At 54.5% G+C, this 19,499-nt stretch overlaps 1 protein-coding gene across 1 annotated transcript in view; it reads left to right on the top strand.

The window, feature by feature from the left end:
* The first annotated feature begins 605 nt into the window (after positions 1–605).
* FHIP1B (FHF complex subunit HOOK interacting protein 1B) overlaps positions 606–19,499 on the top strand; it is a 436,229-nt gene continuing 417,335 nt past the window's right edge. The window contains exon 1 of the mRNA XM_078658708.1: positions 606–780. The gene's annotated coding sequence lies outside the window, so the exon portion shown is untranslated. The remainder of the gene's footprint in view (positions 781–19,499) is intronic.

The following is a 19,499-nucleotide window of genomic DNA, read 5'->3' as shown; positions in this document are numbered from 1 at the left end:
TGTTAGAGTTTACCCATTTGTATCTCTTCCTTGAGTGACTTTACAACTTGCACATTTGCAATTTTCTCTGTTTGCATCTCTTCTTTGTGTGACTTTACAACTTGTACATTTGCAATTTTTTTCTGTTTGTATCTTTTATGTAACTCATGTAATCCTAAATCCTTATGTATCGCAACTGGTTCTTTTGTAAGGCGCTCTGACACCTTCGTGTTATGTTTGCGCTATATAAAATCGCATAAAATAAAAAAAATAAAAAATAAACATTGCCAAAGTCAATAGCTCTGCATAAATTAGACCTATTGAGTTTGAAAATGCTTGTTTTCTTAAGAATTCAGGAGTCTCCTGTCTGAGGCAGGTTTATTTGCCTGTGTGCACAATTTGTCCAAATTGCCGCTCTAAAAAAGCAAGCCAAAGGATTAAGCAGAGTAACTCCCTGCTACAGCATGATTTTACACAGGACCATTTAAAATAGAAACCAGGGCCCCCGGGATGTCATGCCTATCTCGGTACCCCCGGGGTATCTCTAAGAGTGGAAAGTCGTTTCTCCTTGCTTTCCTTCGTCTCCACCCTTACGCACCTGGCGACGTGACGTTGCGGGTGAGGCCACGCCCCCTGGAGGGGAGAGCTTGCCTGGGGCCAAGATGGCGAAGGACGGAGGCGAGTCTGCGAGGGCTTGAGGAGGGGGAACGGGCGAGCCCGATGACGGGAGCGAGGGGAGGACAGAGCCCAACCCTCCGCAGCACGCAGAGCCGCCGGGAGCGGACGGGGGCCGAGCACACGGTGAGGAGCGGGCGAGGGGTGCGTGGGGAGCCCGGGACTGTGGCCAATGTAGCCCCTCCCTTGAGAGCGGGACCCCCGCGGGAGGCAGCGCTGCCCCGCCCGGCACTGACAGCGCTGCCTCCTCCGGGGCTGCCAGCAGGTGGCGGAGATACTGGCACTGCTGTCTGCAGCGCCTAGCAACCGCCACCTACCACTGCAGCACTGCCCCCTCAGCCACTGCTGTCCACAGCACTGCAGCGTCCATCTGCACTGACCCCTCAACCACTGCAGCTCCTAGCACGGCTGCCTCCAGCACCTACCACTGCCCTCTACAGCACTGCAGCGTCCATCTGCACTGCCCCCTCAACCACTGCCCTCTGCAGCACTGCAACACCTAGCACTGCTGTCTCCAGCACCTGACAGCTAGCACTGCCCTCTACAGCACTGAGGCGTCCATCTGCACTGCCCTGCACTGCCCCCTCAACCACTGCCCTCTGCAGCACCTAGCACTGCTGTCTGCAGCGCCTAGCAACCACCACCTACCACTGCCCCCTACACTACTGCAGCGTCCATCAGCACTGCAACCTCAACATTGCTGTCTACATCACTGTAGCACCTAGCTCTGCTGTCTCCAGCACCTTGCAACCACCACCTTCCACTTCAGCTCCCATCTGCACTGCCCCCAACCATGCTGTCTACAGGACTGCAGCACCCTGCACTCCTGTCTCCAGCGCCTAGCAACAGCCACCTACCACTGCCCTCTACAGCACTGCAGCACCTAGCACTGCTGTCTACAGGACTGGAGCACCTAGCACTGCTGTCTCCAGCACCTTGCAACCACCACCTTCCACTTCCCTCAGCAGCACTGCACCCTCAACATTGCTGTCTACATCACTGTAGCACCTAGCACTGCTGTCTCCAGCACCTTGCAACCACCACCTTCCACTTCCCTCAGCAGCACTGCACCCTCAACATTGCTGTCTACATCACTGTAGCACCTAGCACTGCTGTCTCCAGCACCTTGCAACCACCACCTTCCACTTCCCTCAGCAGCACTGCACCCTCAACATTGCTGTCTACATCACTGTAGCACCTAGCTCTGCTGTCTCCAGCACCTTGCAACCACCACCTTCCACTGCAGCTCCCATCTGCACTGCCCCCAACCATGCTGTCTACAGGACTGCAGCACCCTGCACTCCTGTCTCCAGCGCCTAACAACCGCCACCTACCACTGCCTTCTACAGCACTGTAGCACCTAGCACTGCTGTCTACAGGACTGGAGCACCTAGCACTGCTGTCTCCAGCGCCTAGCAACCACCACCTTCCACTGCCCTTTGCAGCACTGCAACGCCCATCTGCACTGCCCCTCAACCACTGCCGTCTACACGACTGCAGCACCCTGCACTGATGTCTCCAGCGCCTAGCAACAGCCACCTACCACTGCCCTCTACAGCGTCCATCTGCACTGGCCCCTCAACCCCTGCTGTCTACAGCACTGCATCACCTTGCACTGCTGTCCCCATCGCCTAGCAACACGCCACCTACCGCTGCCCTCTACAGCACTGCAGTGCAGGAGGGAGCAGGCCTCGACGGTGTGTAACCTGATACTGAACTCTCTAACAAGTTGACATCTAGCTCTGCTCACTACCCAGAAAACTGCACCCATTAGCACAACTCTGTAGAGCACTGCGCCCATAACAGTGTAGTGCAGTACTGCACATTATAATAGTTACTCTATATACAGCACTGCACTGAACCACCTAACGTTGTCCTGTACAGCCCTGCTTCACCAATGCTCCTTTCTGCAGTGTCCCCTCAAGCACCATAGCACTTAGCCCTGGTGTCTGTAGTATTGCACTTCCTAGACTTGCATTCTCCGGCATTACAATACCTAGCACCGCACCACCTGTCATAGCTGTTCACAGCACTGCACCGACCACCTACCACTGCTCTCTACAGTACTGCACCACATTCCATTGTTCACGAAAACACTGCACAACAGTATTACTGCCATCTATGCTACAACACCACCTAAAATTGATTTCTACATCACTTCACCACCTAGCACTGAGACAGCACTACACCATCCAACACTGCTCTCTTAAATGCTGTCACTGAGCCACCTAACACTGACCTTTTGTATCATTGCTCCACCTACTGCAACTCTCTACAGCACTTCAAAACCTGGCACAGCAGCTCTTGCAATGCTCTCTACAGCATAGCTTCCTAAAGTGCTGACACTAAACCAGCTAACATTGATCCTTCCTGCACTGTTTCCTCAAGCACACACCAGCAAGCCTTGCTCTCTATAGCATTGCAACTCCTATCACTTCCCTTTCTAGCACTGGCCAACTATCACCCCACCACCTAATACTGATGTTGGGACGGAAAAGTCCTCTGCATGCACCCTTAAGTGCCCCAACGTTCCTGATGTCTGGATCCCTACTTCTGATTTTTGTTGTCATGGGAAAACATGAACCATATGTGTGCACCGTGACATAGGCCTCTCTCACTGATTGCAGTCTTGTTAAGACTCAAAGGGGTGCCCAAAGTGCTAACCTCATAGTGGTGAAAGGCTACTATCTTTACCATGAGTTAAGCAGCATGGGCTCAGCAGTGGCAGCATATGGTGTAGTTACCACTAGAAGTGAACAGGTCCTTGTTGACCTGTGTCACTGGAGTGAGGCCTACAGGCTCATTCATTCAAAGTTCCGCTGCTGTGTACTTAGCACACTCCTTGGCCTACATCAGGTTGTTTTGAAGTGCTGCTTAGTGCAGGAGTGGAGTACCTGCCCTGAGTGTATTGTGTGCCTGTGAGTGGTACAATACATGGAGGATGTAGTTGTATGCAGTATGTGCATGGTTAGTGCATGTGCTGGAAGTATGTTTGCCTGTGAGTGGTACAGTACATGAAGGGTTATATTGCTATGCAGTACATCATTCATTGGTGGGCCATATTGGATAGGGGAGAGCCAGACCTCCTGTGTACACTTCAAAGGGTTCTCTTTTCAGAGAGAGGTCACAAGGAAGGGATCTGGGCACATTGAGGAAGTAGATGGGGCTGAAACAGAATCATAAATAGTACGACTGAGGCGCTGGGCTGACCTTTTGATACACACATTACTGTGGCTGACATCCAGATGTGAGCTCTATTCACTCCCATGGCTGTGTTTTGGGACTATCAAATTTGGAGTCGCTCTTGCTGTGATAGCCTGCGTTCAAGAGGCAGAGAGGGCAGAGGAGTGGGCAATTTTAAAAGAAGCAGACCCTCAGCATAAATTGCAAACACTCAGACTCTAAGTAAAATTTGGTGTCTGGAAGTAGACTATAAGGGGAGCTTGAGACCCCAAAAATTGTCAACTGACAATCAGCTGGAAGGACTGTTTAAGGAAGAGAGACTTCAGCCTCTGACCAGGACTATGGGGCCAAGCCCTGCTAGTCTTCCTGCAGGGTTGGAGGACATCACCCAGGGAATCGAAGACCACCTGCCCTGGAGCACCAGCGCCTGCCTGCTTGCAGAAACCAGTGTGCCCTGTGCTGTCAAGGAGAGCTTTGGAAAGAGCAAGGTCTAGTGAGAAGTTCTGTTGAGTGGCTTCCCTGTGCGAGGTGTGTGTAACAGCTGCTGCACCGATCGGGTCGTTGTCTGTGTGGAGGAGGACGTTGGTGACCCTCTGATGCTGGGGAGAGAACGCTATGAAGTGAGCCCTGGATATTGCTTTGCTGTTTGGCCAGAAGTCCATGTGCGGTGAGGATTCAGGTGCATCTTATGCCTGGCCAGGCCATTGTGGACGGATTACTGTGTGGAGTGGGCCATAGCCCTACTAAGGTGAGGAGCCTGCGACCCCGTATGCTGTATCTGCTGTGCGATCGAGTTGGCTCCCGTGTATTGCGCAGGCGTGGTGACCCTGTGTCCCAGATGGGGTCACTGGAACTAGCAAGAAGTGGTACCTGATCTGAAGTGAGCCCGTTTTGGTATCCCCAAACACACCTACATTGGGATGCAAGACCAGCTTCAAGAACTATGCATCACCTTCTCTCCATCGAGGGATGGACTGAAAGTCTTACCCTGCTTGAACGAGCCACAAGGGACCTGTGGTCGCTGTGGGGATGTGACCATGTGTGGGCCGCCGAGTACAGCCCGTCTGAGATGCGTGCCTTGAACTCACCTGACCGAGCCGCTGCCACTCTGGAACTCGGAACTCTCCATTCGTGCAGGAGTTCATTTGGGTCAATTCGGCCCCAGGGGAACTTGCTTGCTAGATATTGCTTTGGTGCAGGTACACTTTTGACTTTACTGTAGAGTAGGAGTGGACGCTCGAGACTCAGCCTACTATTGGGCTTGCGCTGGATGCTATCTAAAAGGAATAGGGAATAACCAAGTTTGCTAGAGTAAAGAGGGAGTGGGACACAGGGAACTGCCTACAAAACACTAGAGCCATGACTTCAGGGGGACTGTGTAGTTATGTGTGAATGTTGTATTTACTTTTGTGTGATAGCGGTAAAATAAAATACTTCTCATTTTATTAAAGCAAATATTTGGCTGGGCAATAATTTATTGCAGCTGCTGTGCGTATTTTGATTAGTGTGCCTGAGTTACTTGCCCTGTATCTACCTCCTCTGTATCGCCCTCCTCACTGAAGGAGTCTTGGGCTGCTCGGACCACTCTTAACACTGAGAGTCAAGTGCTGAAGGTCACGGCTGGGCCCATTAACTCTTGCTTGCCCTGTGGCCCTCTCAAAGGGGTCCTGATGACTTCTCTCTACTCACTGCACTACTGCTAATCACAGTACAAAACCACCAACTACATCTTACACTGAACTCTACAGCACTCCACCACCCAGCACTGATCTCTGCCGCATTACAACGCTTAGAAGTGTTACACCTTAACCTAGCACTGCTTAACCTAGCACTGATCTCTACAGCTCTACACTACCCAACACTGATCCTTATAACACTGCAACATTTTCTACTGCTCTCTACAGCAGTGACCCAGCGAAGGATAATCTCTACAGCACCGACACTTGAACCATCTACCACTGATTGGTACAGCACTTCCCCACAACCTTGCTTCTGCTCCCTCCCCGGCCCTCACATTAAGTACTGTGCCATCTATCGCTGCTCTCTACTGCTTTGAACCACCTTGTACATCTCTCTTAAATACTGCACCACGTAGTATTGCCCTGCAGCACTGTACCACCTGACTGTTCTCAATGCTGCATCCCAGGCACTGCTTACTGCAGCTCTAAACTACCTAATAGAACCCTCTACAGCTCTGTTGCCGAACCACTTAACACTGTTCTGTAGAGACCTGCGCACCAAATCATACCGCACAGCACTTCATCACCTAGCACTGCTCTCTACTGCACAACACCTAGCACCGCTCTCTTTGGCAGTACTGCACCTAGCACTACTCTCGAAGGCAGTGAACAACCTAAACACTATCCCTACAGCCATGGTGCGGCCAACCTCCGTTGTCACGTCCAGGAAGCAATCTTCGTCCGCTGTCGCATCCAGTTGTAGCGTCCTTCCTCTGGTGTCGTGTCCAGTGCAAGCGCCCGCCCTCTGGTGTCGCGTCCAGTGCTAGCGCCCGCCCTCTGGTGTCGCGTCCAGTGCTAGCGCCCGCCCTCTGGTGTCGCGTCCAGTGCTAGCGCCCGCCCTCTGGTGTCGCGTCCAGTGCTAGCGCCCGCCCTCTGGTGTCGCGTCCAGTGCTAGCGCCCGCCCTCTGGTGTCGCGTCCAGTGCTAGCGCCCGCCCTCTGGTGTTGCGTCCAGTGCTAGCGCCCGCCCTCTGGTGTTGCGTCCAGTGCTAGCGCCCGCCCTCTGGTGTTGCGTCCAGTGCTAGTGCCCGCCCTCCGGTGTCGTGTCCAGTGCTAGCGCCCGCCCTCCGGTGTCGTGTCCAGTGCTAGCGCCCGCCCTCTGGTGTCGCGTCCAGTGCTAGCGCCCGCCCTCTGGTGTCGCGTCCAGTGCTAGCGCCCGCCCTCTGGTGTCGCGTCCAGTGCTAGCGCCCGCCCTCTGGTGTCGCGTCCAGTGCTAGCGCCCGCCCTCTGGTGTCGCGTCCAGTGCTAGCGCCTGCCCTCTGGTGTCGCGTCCATTGCTAGCGCCCGCCCTCTGGTGTCGCGTCCATTGCTAGCGCCCGCCCTTCGGTGTCGCGTCCATTGCTAGCGCCCGCCCTCCGGTGTCGCGTCCAGTGCTAGCGCCTGCCCTTCGGTGTCACGTCCATTGCTAGCGCCCGCCCTCCGGTGTCGCGTCCAGTGCTAGCGCCCGCCCTTCGGTGTCACGTCCATTGCTAGCGCCCGCCCTCCGGTGTCGCGTCCAGTGCTAGCGCCCGCCCTCTGGTGTCGCGTCCAGTGCTAGCGCCCGCCCTCTGGTGTCGCGTCCATTGCTAGCGCCCGCCCTTCGGTGTCGCGTCCATTGCTAGCGCCCGCCCTTCGGTGTCGCGTCCAGTGCTAGCGCCCGCCCTTCGGTGTCACGTCCATTGCTAGCGCCCGCCCTTCGGTGTCACGTCCATTGCTAGCGCCCCCCCGCCCTCTGGTGTTGCGTCCAGTGCTAGCGCCCGCCCTCTGGTGTTGCGTCCAGTGCTAGCGCCCGCCCTCTGGTGTTGCGTCCAGTGCTAGCGCCCGCCCTCTGGTGTTGCGTCCAGTGCTAGCGCCCGCGCTCCGGTGTCGTGTCCAGTGCTAGCGCCCGCCCTTCGGTGTCACGTCCATTGCTAGCGCCCCCCTGCCCTCTGGTGTTGCGTCCATTGCTAGCGCCCCCCTGCCCTCTGGTGTTGCGTCCAGTGCTAGCGCCCGCCCTCTGGTGTTGCGTCCAGTGCTAGCGCCCGCCCTCTGGTGTTGCGTCCAGCGCTAGCGCCCGCCCTCTGGTGTTGCGTCCAGTGCTAGCACCCTCCCTCTGGTGTCGCGTCCAGCTCTAGCACCCTCCCTCTGGTGTCGCGTTCAGCGCTAGCACCCTCCCTCCAGTGTCGCGTTCAGCGCTAGCACCCTCCCTCCAGTGTCGCGTTCAGCGCTAGTGCCCTCCCTCCAGTGTCGCGTCCGGCGCTAGCGCCCTCCCTCCAGTGTCGTGTCCGGCGCTAGCGCCCTCCCTCCAGTGTCGTGTCCGGCGCTAGCGCCCTCCCTCCAGTGTCGTGTCCGGCGCTAGCACCCTCCCTCCAGTGTCGCGTTCAGCGCTAGCACCCTCCCTCCAGTGTCGCGTCCGGCGCTAGCGCCCTCCCTCCAGTGTCGCGTCCGGCGCTAGCGCCCTCCCTCCAGTGTCGCGTCCGGCGCTAGCGCCCTCCCTCCAGTGTCGTGTCCGGCGCTAGCGCCCTCCCTCCAGTGTCGTGTCCAGCGCTAGCGCCCTCCCTCCAGTGTCGTGTCCAGCGCTAGCGCCCTCCCTCCAGTGTCGTGTCCAGCGCTAGCGCCCTCCCTCCAGTGTCGTGTCCAGCGCTAGCGCCCTCCCTCCAGTGTCGTGTCCAGCGCTAGCGCCCTCCCTCCAGTGTGGTGTCCAGCGCTAGCACCCTCCCTCCAGTGTGGTGTCCAGCGCTAGCGCCCTCCCTCCAGTGTGGTGTCCAGCGCTAGCGCCCTCCCTCCAGTGTGGTGTCCAGCGCTAGCGCCCTCCCTCCAGTGTGGTGTCCAGCGCTAGCGCCCTCCCTCCAGTGTGGTGTCCAGCGCTAGCGCCCTCCCTCCAGTGTGGTGTCCAGCGCTAGCGCCCTCCCTCCAGTGTGGTGTCCAGCGCTAGCGCCCTCCCTCCAGTGTGGTGTCCAGCGCTAGCGCCCTCCCTCCAGTGTGGTGTCCAGCGCTAGCGCCCTCCCTCCAGGGTCGCGTCCAGCGCTAGTGCCCACCCTCCAGTGGCATGTTCAGCGCTAGCGCCCTCCCTCCAGTGTCGTGTCCAGCGCTAGCGCCCTCCCTCCAGTGTCGTGTCCAGCGCTAGCGCCCTCCCTCCAGTGTCGTGTCCAGCGCTAGCGCCCTCCCTCCAGTGGCGCGTCCAGCGCTAGCGCCCTCCCTCCAGTGGCATGTCCAGCGCTAGCGCCCGCCCTACAGTGGAGGTCCAGCGCCCACCCTCCATTGTCGTGTCCAGCGCTTGCGCTTACCCTGCATTGTTGCGTCCAGCGCTAGCACCCGCCCTCCATTGTCGCGTCTAGCGCTAGCACCCTCCCTCCAGTGTCGCGTCTAGCGCTAGCACTCTTCCTCCAGTGTCGCGTCTAGTGCTAGCGCCCTCCCTCCAGTGTTGTGTCCAGCGCTAGCACCCTCCCTCCAGTGTCACGTCTAGCGCTAGCGCCCGCCCTCCAGTGTCGCATCTAGCGCTAGCGCCCGCCCTCCAGTGTCGCGTCTAGCACTGGCGCCCGTTCGCCCTCCAGTGTCGTGTCTAGCGCTGGCACCCTCCCTCCAGTGTCGCGTCTAGCGCTGGCGCCTGCCTTCCTTCCAGTGTCGCGTCTAGCGCTGGCGCCTTCCTTCCAGTGGCATGTTCAGCGCTAGTGCCCTCCCTCCAGTGTCGTGTCCAGCGCTAGCGCCCGCCCTACAGTGGAGGTCCAGCGCCCACCCTCCATTGTCGTGTCCAGCGCTTGCGCTTACCCTGCATTGTTGCGTCCAGCGCTAGCACCCTCCCTCCAGTGTCGCGTTCAGCGCTAGCACCCTCCCTCCAGTGTCCTGTCCGGCGCTAGCACCCTCCCTCCAGTGTCGCGTCCAGCGCTAGCGCCCTCCCTCCAGTGTCGTGTCCAGCGCTAGCGCCCGCCCTCCAGTGTCACGTCCAGTGCTAGCGCACTCCCTCTAGTGTCGCATCCAGCGCTAGCGCACTCCCTCCAGTGTCGCATCCAGCGCTAGCACCCTCCCTCCAGTGTCGTGTCCGGCGCTAGCGCCCTCCCTCCAGTGTCGTGTCCAGCGCTAGCGCCCTCCCTCCAGTGTCGCGTCCAGCGCTAGCGCCCTCCCTCCAGTGTCGTGTCTAGCGCTAGCGCCCTCCCTCCAGTGTCGTGTCCAGCGCTAGCGCCCTCCCTCCAGTGTCGTGTCCAGCGCTAGCGCCCTCCCTCCAGTGTCGTGTCCAGCGCTAGCGCCCTCCCTCCAGTGTGGTGTCCAGCGCTAGCGCCCTCCCTCCAGTGTTGTGTCCAGCGCTAGCGCCCTCCCTCCAGTGTCGTGTCCAGCGCTAGCGCCCTCCCTCCAGAGGCGCGTCCAGCGCTAGCGCCCTCCCTCCAGTGGCGCGTCCAGCGCCCACCCTCCATTGTCGTGTCCAGCGCTTGCGCTTACCCTGCATTGTTGCGTCCAGCGCTAGCACCCGCCCTCCATTGTCGCGTCTAGCGCTAGCACCCTTCCTCCAGTGTCGCGTCTAGCGCTAGCACCCTTCCTCCAGTGTCGCGTCTAGTGCTAGCGCCCTCCCTCCAGTGTCGTGTCCAGCGCTAGCACCCTCCCTCCAGTGTCACGTCTAGCGCTAGCGCCTGCCCTCCAGTGTCGCGTCTAGCACTGGCGCCCGTTCGCCCTCCAGTGTCGTGTCTAGCGCTGGCACCCTCCCTCCAGTGTCGCGTCTAGCGCTGGCGCCCGCCTTCCTTCCAGTGTCGCGTCTAGCGCTGGCGCCTTCCTTCCAGTGTCACGTCTAGTGCTGGTGCCCTCCCTCCAGTGTCGCGTCTAGCTCTGGCGCCCTCCCTCCAGTGTCGTGTCTAGCGCTGGCGCCCGCCCTCCAGTGTCGTGTCTAGCGCTGGCGCCCACCCTCCAGTGTCGTGTCTAGCGCTGGCGCCCGCCCTCCAGTGTCACGTCTAGCGCTAGCGCCCGCGCTCCAGTGTCACGTCTAGCGCTAGCGCCCGCCCTCCAGTGTCGCGTCTAGCACTGGCGCCCGCCCGCCCTCCAGTGTCGCGTCTAGCGCTGGCGCCCGCCTTCCTTCCAGTGTCACGTCTAGCGCTGGCGCCTTCCTTCCAGTGTCGCGTCTAGTGCTGGTGCCCTCCCTCCAGTGTCGCGTCCAGCGCTAGCGCCCGCCAGTGTCGCGTCTAGCTCTGGCGCCCTCCCTCCAGTGTCGCGTCCAGCACTAGCACCCTCCCTCCAGTGTCAAGTCTAGCGCCCGCCCTCCAGTGTCGTGTCTAGCGCTGGCACCCTCCCTCCAGTGTCGCGTCTAGCTCTGGCGCCCTCCCTCCAGTGTCGTGTCCAGCGCTAGCGCCCTCCTCCAGTGTCAAGTCTAGCGCCCGCCCTCCAGTGTCGCGTCTAGCACTGGCGCCCGCTCGCCCTCCAGTGTCGTGTCTAGCGCTGGCACCCTCCCTCCAGTGTCGCGTCTAGCGCTGGCGCCTTCCTTCCAGTGTCGCGTCTAGCGCTGGCGCCTTCCTTCCAGTGTCGCGTCTAGCGCTGGCGCCTTCCTTCCAGTGTCGCGTCTAGTGCTGGTGCCCTCCCTCCAGTGTCGCGTCCAGCGCTAGCGCCCGCCAGTGTCGCGTCTAGCTCTGGCGCCCTCCCTTCAGTGTCGCGTCTAGCTCTGGCGCCCTCCCTCCAGTGTCGTGTCTAGCGCTGGCGCCCGCCCTCCAGTGTCGCGTCTAGCGCTGGCGCCCTCCCTCCAGTGTCGCGTCTAGCGCTGGGGCCCTCCCTCCAGTGTCGCGTCTAGCGCTGGCGCCCTCCCTCCAGTGTCGCGTCCAGCGCTAGCGCCCGCCAGTGTGGCATCTAGCTCTGGCGCCCTCCCTTCAGTGTCGCGTCTAGCTCCCGCCCTCCAGTGTCGCGTCTAGCGCTGGCGCCCTCCCTCCAGTGTCGCGTCTAGCGCTGGCGCCCTCCCTCCAGTGTCGCGTCCAGCGCTAGCGCCCGCCAGTGTCGCGTCTAGCTCTGGCGCCCTCCCTTCAGTGTTGCGTCTAGCTCCCGCCCTCCAGTGTTGCATCTAGCGCTGGCGCCTGCCCTCCAGTGTTGCGTCTAGAGGTGGCGCCTGCCCTCCAGTGTCACGTCTAGTGCTAGCGCCGCCCTCCAGTGTCGCGTCCAGTGTTAGCGCCCGCCCTCCTGTGTCATATCCTGGGCTGCACTCTTACTTTAGTGTTGCGTACAGTAATGCACCCTCTCTTCAGTGTCGCGTCCTGTGTCCCTCCCTCCAGTGCCGCACGCTCCCTCCAGTGTCGCGTCCTGCGCTTCACCTTCTGTGTTGCTTCTAGTACTGCGCCCTCCACTGTGTTGCTTTGAGCACTGTACTTTCGAATCACAGCATGGGCTTACTCCATTCAGTAATACTGTTACACTATATCATATGGGGCTGCCATCTTCCCTGCTTCCCCCAGCGCTGCTTTCTGTTTGGCTGGATGGTGGGAGGGAGTTATTAATGATGTATAATAGATTGTTACCGTTGTAATGTGTGGGAACAAGTGCTTTGTTTTTTAAACCGGTTCTCAGAGCCAGAATAACGTGAAACTTGTGGGTAGCTGAACAGCGAGTAAGTGCACACTGTTCTCTGCACTGGTGGAATAAGGTGGCACCTTTACCCAATGCCAGCCCCCATCTTGGCGTCTCCTGTTCCCACTCTGCCTGCACCAGGAGTCTGCTGTGATTGAGCGGCTATGCACACAAGCAGAGGTTGTCATGTATGTGCCCTGCTAGGGAACATTGTGAAAAAGGATACATGTTTAACTACAGCCAAGATAACAAATGAACATGCTGTAGTTTGTGTAGTCTTCAGTAAGCAGAGAGTGATGCGTTGGTGCTGCCAAGCAGAAGACGCAGGATTTAGTGGCCCGCGCAGGAGATGCGAACTTTCATAGTAACAGGCAGAATATGCAGGGTTTGTTGATGAGAAGATGCAGCTTGCTGGTAAGTGTCAGAGACTGCTGTTTGGAGGTGGGAATTGGAAGATGCTGTATTTGGTTCGCCCTCAGAGGTTGCTGTGTTTTGTAGGGGGTCAGAGGATACAGGATTCATTGGTTTACGGCCAGAGCGTGTTGTGCTTGGTTGAGGGCCAGAGGATGCTTAACCCGTTCTGTAGACCTGTGGTGGCCCACAAAATCACTGTGACATGGTGATATGATTCTTGGGAAAGTACAGACTGCTTGTGTGGGGGCCTTTTATTTAAGAGTTACTGCCCATTGTTGAGGGCAGTAACAGTTTTTAAAGGCACCCTAACTCGCGTTTGCAGCTCAAGTCTACAGTGAATCGAGGGTCTTTAACGACCATTATTGCCCAAGTCAGAAGGGCTCTAAGGCTTTTAGAACATTCTGCCCATTGATGTGAACGTTCTACCCGCCCTTATGGGCCCCGAGTCACTTCATTGTCTTCAATAGGGTTCTGAACATGCCAATGGTCTAATATTCATATGTGATGGTTCATTGAACTAACCCTTCACTGCAGAGACTGGAGTTTAACTTAAAGAGCTCAACAGGTTTGTATCCGGGAGGATCCACTCGTATGTACTGTAATGTAACCCTTGTGATGCATTAAGACACTGAGCTGTCTTGTTAGTTGTAGGCCATATTGGCAAAATACTACTACAAGCTTGTATGTACTTAGCCTGACTTTTTGAAGGCCCTTCCGTAGACTCCGCACCTGCTGGCTCCCACTCCTCTCCTGGCTGCTTTTCTAAGCGCTGTGCCACACGTTTTGTTTCCCATCATTAGGTTGAAATGATCCCTCCAGTGTCTGCTTGTGTCTTGGGAGACAGGCTGGCAGCTGTCTTACCAATAGTACAATGGATTGTGACTCTTGTAACTTCTATTACTCTGCCAGATGTGGAGGGATTACATGCATGCTGGCAGGGGTTTTGTGAAAGTGAGTAGTGCCTACTCATTTCAGACATGAACTGACAAGGATTTTATTTCCATTTTAATCGAGCACTGGGGACTTCATCCCTTGCACGATACAACTCATGCAGTGGCTGAATGAGTAGGCTTTTTTTTTTGAATGGTTGTTATTATCTTAACCTAAATGTGTACTGTTTCAACATGTCGGCTGTCGTGCCTGCTAAATAGGTATGGTTTTGTAATGTTTGAGCTGAGTTGTGAACAGTTAATTCACTGTGATGAGTTCTTCAAAGAGTTCAGTCTTTAACTCTTTCCTACATTGGAGCAGCTTATGGCGGTCCTTATGGATACGAGCATGTTGTTCCAGATCCTGGGTGCATAGGTGGAAAAGGTCTCTGCCATGTGTATTTAAAAAATATATATTTTTACATTGTTTATTTAGTCTGCAGTGTAATAGTGTCCTAGCTCCGGGTGCTCAGAGAACTCCCAAATATGGTGAGCTTGTCTGCAGATAAGCAGGGGTGCTGGTTGTGATGGCTTTGATGCCACTGGTCATAGTGTGGTTTGACAGTGCAGCTGTCGCCAGACAATTATGTGAGCCTCACTAGCGTGGCTTTGGCTTCACACACATGTTAGGAGTCAGGACTACATGTTTTGATTGGTCTGAAGCTGTGTGTTTCCTCAAAACGTGCTTCATGCTGCTGTGATTGTTCAATTTATATACCCAGCTGAGTGAGCTTGAACTTTTAAGGGCAGCCACGTGACACTATAATCTTATTAAAGTGTCTTAGATAACTTGTGATGTTTTTCTCTGGCTGCAGCTGCACAGGTGGGAGGAGGCAGTCCTTAACCTATGTGGATTTTTAGGTCTGGCTTGACAGTGCAACTATCACCTGACATTTTAACCTACACCAATTTTACTCTACAGTTTTTTGCTTCCACACAAATACATACGTATCCGTTCTTATGCTATCTACTTGTAATGCTTCACATTATCATACACATTTCTTTAAAACCAGACCTATTGGCATTGCCAATGCTTGTGTTTTAAGATTATGAGGGCCGAACACGGAAAGCCAATGAAGTTCCATCAGGATTGGGGTTGGGGTGCTTTCATGCAAATCAGAAAAGTACAGACTCAAAACTGAACCACAAACACATCACACAAAGTAAAAACCTGCTCAGACGGTGCCATGTTTACTTGGGAGCCAGAGGATAGAGCATCATGTACTAAAATCATCAAAAGTGATATACTTTAAATATACAAATTGCTCTTCAGATACTTCTTACACATAATAAGGTGACAAGAGAGGACGGATGCTGGTGCTTTTTTTGAGTGCTATCCATAGAAAGTTATCAACAAATACTCATTGGAGGGAGGTGTTATCAGAATTATAGTGTCTGTGTCACTATGTCTTTGCCTTTTTAGGTTTTGCCTGGCGAAAAGATGCGCTCTGCGCATCTTTTTCGCGCAGGCGAAATCCTGATGAGTTCTGTAGTGTGGCTTTGGGTCGGCCCTCGTCATTCATTGGCTGGCTCCATAAATGGAGCCTAGCCATTGGACGAGGGGCCTGTCCGTCAATGCCGGACCAGATTCGGGGGCGTTCCCGCGATTCTTTGGCTTTTGCCGACGTCACGCGACGTCAGCCGAAAGCCGGGAACGCCCCCGAATCTGGTCCGGCCGGGCCGTGCTTGCTGCTGTCCTGCCTTCCTCCGTGTCCCCACTCCCGCCGTCCCATCTCCCCCCCTCTGTGTGCCCGTCCCCCCTCCCGTTCTCCGTGAGCCCGGGGCACATTCTTGTTATATATATATGCTGATGCAAGAGTCAGAGCAGCGAGACACCGCGAGTCTGGGGAGGCCTAAAGCAATGCACGGGCAGCAGGGGTAGGTGGGCAGTAGTGCGGAGGTATACTCAGCAAGAGAAAATATATATAAAGATATGCAGACGTGATGCCTGGTATCAAGGGTGAGGACATGTGGCCTAAAGGCCTCAACACTGTGGAACGAAGTTCGAGTCCCGGCGCGGGCTCAGCATGCTGTGATCCTGAGCAAATCACATAATCTCCCAGTGCCTAACATATGAATCGGACCTTCTGTAAAGTAATTTGAAGCTCAAGTAAAGCACTTCAATGCGCTATATAAAACTGCAAATGAATAAATTAAATGAGTGGGGGTTGCAGTTCGGGGAAGGGTTGGGCGTCTAGTGCAATAAACCAAGGGCACAGTCGAAAGTGAGCCTGGGCTCAGGGAATTGGAGCATGGTACCCGCCTGCACCAGAGAGTGTGGCCTGCAGCAGGGGTGCACTGGCTGTAGAGGGTTTGACTGCAGTGGGCAGAGAAGAGATGTACTGCAGGAGCTGAAGCATGCAAGCTAGAGAGAGTCTGGAATAGGGGGCTGAGGCCGGGGACAGCAGCGATGCACGGACAGCTCTAGGGCGCGAAAAGAGGAGATTTACTGCAGGAGCATGCAGGGAAACTCGAGTGTGGAGAGAGAGGCCTGCACAGGGAGCCTGCATCGGCTATGCACTGGCACCTACTGGGTCAGCAGTAGTATGCAAGAAAATATTAGTCTGGAAGCACAGCACGCCACCGTGGCATTGGTGTCCGTGCAGCTGGAGGCTGCCGATGCAGTGCACTGGCAGTGGGGGGTGGGGGAGGTGGGGCAAAGGGTGACAATGTTTGAATCACGCAATAGAAACCGAGTCCGGAGGCAGCAGACACTGGCCCGACCGCAGTCACTGCACCTGCAGCAAGCGGAGTACGGAGAGAGCGCCCACTTCATCAATCCTTGACACACCCAGTGAACACCTATGGATTGCATAAGGAACAGCTGTAAAGTACAAGCAGCAATGCCAGGGAGGGGGTACAGTGCGGGAATCGGCATTGCACAAGCTGCAGAATGCATGAAAGGGCGGCGGAAGTCAGTGCTCCAGGATTTTGGTGCCCGGATGCACTGAGCTGTGTCTGCAGTGACGGGTGGGCCGAGAACTGTCCGGAGCGTGTTTTAATTGCTTATGGAATCGACCAGGCAGGGAGTGATGGATGTGGCCAGCTGCAGGGTGAAGGGAGAGATGTATAGGGCAAGGTAATGACGAAAACAGACAGAGGAGACCCGGGTTCAATACCGGCCCAAAGTCTATAATTCTGGGCAAAGTACTCTGCCCCTCCCCCCAATCTCCGCACTTATCTCTGTCCTTTATGTTAAACGGTTTGGAAATCTTGAAACTGAACACAGAGCGCCATATAAACACCTGACTTGAATTGTAAGTCTCAACATCGGCGTGATTATTATAATACGGGTTTTCTGCCGCCTGGCCTTCTCCAGTCATTCCTGTGTGGGGGGGGCTCGCAGTGTGTGGGGGGGGCTAGCAGTGTGTGTGGGGGGGGGCTAGCAGTGTGTGGGGGGGGGCTCGCAGTGTGGGGGGGCTCGCAGTGTGTGGGGGGGCTCGCAGTGTGTGGGGGGGCTCGCAGTGTGTGGGGGGGCTCGCAGTGTGTGGGGGGGGCTCGCAGTGTGTGGGGGAGGCTCACAGTGTGTGGGGGAGGCTCGCAGTGTGTGTGGGGGGGCTCGCAGTGTGTGGGGGGCTCTGTGTGTGTGGGGGGCTCTGTGTGGCTGTGTGTGTGGGGGGCTCTGTGTGGGTGTGTGTGTGGAGGGCTCTGTGTGTGTGTGTGGGGGGGGCTCTCTGTGGGTGTTTGTGTGTGGCATTTGCGAGAGATTAAGCTATTGGCATTGTAAATGACAATGCCATTTATTTATGTTAAAAAAACCATAAATAAAAATAATGTCAAGAGCAATGCCAATAGCTCTAACTTTAACAAAGGCAAAACCATTGCATTGTAAATGCTTGTTTTAAGGAAGCTTCATTTAATGGGTTGGATCTTCTGATCTTTCATGCTGCCTTAAAGATGGTCCGAGTTCTGTGTATTCTGGGATGTGTAATAGGAACACATTGTGATTTTTGTTTCATATGTTATTCCTTATTTTCTTGAAATATGCCTGAAGGAAAGCAGTGCTTTCTTTCATGGTGTTGGGGAAGGCACATAGATGTTCTTCGCTGATTCTCGTCCCTTCTCTGAAGATTTCAAGCAGCTTGCTAGTTTGTTTGCAGGTATCTGCTATTTGTATGGTGCAGCAGGCCTTCTGAGTCCTCTGTACTACCATGTGGTATCGCTTCCTGAGGGAGCCCCAGTTGGCTTATGATTGATTCATTGCTTCCCTTCAGATTTTTTTCAAGAGTGAGCTACTTTCTTGTTTACATTATTTCTAATACATGTTTTTATTTGGTTTTGTTTATATTCAGGCAACAAGAATCATAATTACGATATATATTTAGTTTGTTCATTGTATTTCGGCAGTAGTCGTGTGTGGGTCTCTAATCCATACAATCCTAGAGGAGTGGAATATGTAGCACTAAATATTATAACGGATGTTTCTTGACTTAGCTGATCTTAATGATCCACCCAATTTCCCCATACCGCTTGGTGTCTGTGAGGGCAGACTCTGGCCTCATATATTGGGTTTTCCAATATGCAGCATCTGCCCATTCCACGTTTCCATTGAATCAAGCTAGCGGGTGCCTCTTGCCGTCAAACCTGAGCTATGTCTCTCTTGGCCAGTCTTAGCCTGAGCCGCAGTAGGATCTTCTCAGCTGTTGTGAAGCCCTCGTCATTTAGTATGTTTGAGAGTGGCAGCTTCAGATTAGGATCTAAATTACATTTGGCTATTCCCGAAAATGTTGTAAAATTCTCCTCCCTGAAGGACCTATGATAGGGACATGTCCAAACTGTGAGGAGGAAGTCCCTTATCTCAGCACTGCATTGTAGACATCCTAGTCCTGAGCCCCGTTGGAAGCTCCAGAGCCACTTGGGAGTTAAGTATACCCTGTGTTGATAGTTAAATAGTATCAACCCAAGAATGATGTGAGACTAATCATACTGGGTATTGGGGAGGACTGTCGTGTTTACTGTGTGCAAAGTGGTACCAGCAATCTGAGTTAGGCGCTTGATTACGTGAATAAATCCTAGGGGGCTCAGTTGTGCGCTCCTTTGAAGGCGTGTTTGTTGTGAGGTGTGTCCACCTAACCATTAAAATCTCTCATTAGGAGGATCTTCTGCTGCAGGGCTTGGGTCAGTCTTGGGGGTAGGAATGGTTCCACAGATAAAATACTGTTCTATTTTTTTTCAGTATGTGTATTTTATATATGTGATACCCATCATGAAATCATGAATACTTGTAATATTGGTGATGTTATTCCCAATATTATTGCACAACTATACATATTTAAGATTGATACTGTAGTGTTTCAATCACCTTAATTATTGGTGCAAAATACATATGTATTTTTTTAATCCAAAATCATTTAATACAAAGAGATTTCATCTGCCCCCGTGGACGTACAGACACTTCCCCATGCTTGATTTCCGTAAGAAATTGAATACTTAATTTTTTTAACATTGCATCTCCTTTCCGCCTCGCTCTGTGACTTTGTAGCTTTTAGTTACTGTTGTCCTTTTAACATCACATTCATTTTGTATTCTAAAATAGCACCAAAAACATCATTGTACATTCTCTGATTAATAAAATATAACATGACCTAACATGATATAATTCACAAGTATGTACATGATAGTGGCCCTGATCTGAGCAGGACATCAGCATAATACTTAATCTCAAGCAATCAGTAATACATACCCATACTTACTATGCACTATGGACTTGGTAGGCAGCTCTAGCTAAGTTGTTTGTCTCTGGTCTAAAAACAATACTGCTTAAACTACTAGGTGTTGGATCATACAAACAGCATCAATAATGTTTAAACTAGTAGTTGTTGGATCATACAAATAGCCACAGTACTGCTTAACCCGTTGGCTGCTGCTGTCGGCCAACGGACGTCGCGAGCACTACCTCGGTAGTGCTGCGCACGTACGTTGGCCGACGCGGCCCCGCCCGTTTCTTAGAACGTTCCGCACTGGCGCGGAACGTTCAGCACAGGCAACGGGTTAAACTACTAGTTGCTGGATAATATAAACCGCACCATCACCGTTTCTGCCGATTTCTTTTCTTCATAAGAGTTTTCTTCTGGATGTAATTAGCATTTAAAAGCT

The sequence above is a fragment of the Lissotriton helveticus genome, chromosome 8 (assembly GCF_964261635.1).
Source record: "Lissotriton helveticus chromosome 8, aLisHel1.1, whole genome shotgun sequence".
Lineage (NCBI taxonomy): Eukaryota > Metazoa > Chordata > Amphibia > Caudata > Salamandridae > Lissotriton > Lissotriton helveticus.
This window is presented reverse-complemented; position numbering and strand designations above follow the sequence as displayed.